Genomic DNA, 1,568 nt, shown 5'->3' with positions numbered 1-1,568 from the left:
AGTAACCTTCAACTGATTTCCCCTGCGCAGGGAGTAGGGAGCAATGAACTGTGTAGGGATCATATCGATCGGAACACAGTTCATGCACGTAGCTCACTTCTAACGAGCTGGCGCGGGGACTGGATTAACCGCTGGGCTACATCATGCGTCATTCACCAGTGAGAAAACTTTAAAAAAGTACTACAATACCAGGAAGGAAGATCGGCTTGTTGATGTTTGCCTGCCATTCTCGCTCTGTCTGCACAGCGTGCGTGAACGCGCTGATGAGTATCCTGTCTGCGCGAACCGGGTGCGCAGAGGTATGCTAATACATACGTTGACAGGCAGGTAGGAAAGCATATTAAAACGCTCGGACCGAACGTTTTGATTAGACGAACATTTCTTGATCCTACACCTTCCACAGAATATATAAATACAGACAAATACATTTAGACCACTTAACTTAATGATTGCTATCGGGATGTGAAGAGACTTTCAACCAGCATAACAAAAAATGTTTCTGAAGACAATCACCTATTGCACCTTTAACTAAAGGATTAATCGACTACTCATAAAATAATCGACATTTTAAATGCAAAAACGCTAATTGAAAAAATTATTTATTGAAAAATTGCAGCTCTAAAATAATAACTTGCAGAAGAAATGAAAAAAGAAAAACATAGTGGACAGAGGATGCAAATCTAAGCCAGGAATCATGCAAACTGCAGCAGGGACTGGGAGGACACGTTTACAGAAGCTCACTTCCTTTATTTCTGTGACCTTACTCCACAATCACAAGGAAGAGATGCCAACTCGCCTTTCATGTGTCCACCACAACCCAACGGGTGTAAAGGCATGACAAACAGACAACATTTTAGCCAGCATTCATATATAGAGTACTATGAAGCACAACAACAAGAAGGATTGAACATCTCCCTCGAAACCACCTGGTGACTAAACAAGCCTAAAACACACACCAAGTGACATCACACATCTCGCATTCTTCACCTTTCTCACTACATTTCCTTAACAAAAAACACCCTGACGGCTTATTCTGTACAATTAAGAGAGACTGTTGAAGGTTTTCATGTTTCTGGACCCGCTTGCGCTACAACGTCAAGCCATTCGTGCTACGCTAAATGATAAACAGTGAGATGACGGAACATCACGCTCTGGTAAAGTTCTCTGTTAATACTCTTTCTAAGCCCTTTAAACAGCAGTAAATACCTCTGTTTTTGCTCGGTAATGTCGGTGGATGAAGCGCTGAGTGTGTCCGTTGCTAACAGACTGGAGTCTAACGCGAGTCAGGCCTCAAATCGAGCGTCGATCTGGCGGAGGATTAAACACACGCCTATGCTTTAAACCCACCGAAACGTTCACAAACTACAGTCTAACTGCAATTTCACGCCCGGTAGCGTCACGCCGCCCGTGGACGTGCAGCCCGAGCGATAGTTTAGCGAGCGGCGACCGTTAGCGCCCCGGTGCGAGCTGCCACGCTAGCATTAGCCTGCGCGCTGCACTTCCCATGCAGCCCAAGAGTCGGCGAAAATAAAACCGAGCGACTTGACAGCTCCGAGCTCGACAGTCGT

This window comes from Sinocyclocheilus rhinocerous, unplaced genomic scaffold (assembly GCF_001515625.1).
Source record: "Sinocyclocheilus rhinocerous isolate Xijiao unplaced genomic scaffold, SAMN03320098_v1.1 scaffold539, whole genome shotgun sequence".
Classification (NCBI taxonomy): Eukaryota; Metazoa; Chordata; class Actinopteri; order Cypriniformes; family Cyprinidae; genus Sinocyclocheilus; species Sinocyclocheilus rhinocerous.
This window is presented reverse-complemented; position numbering follows the sequence as displayed.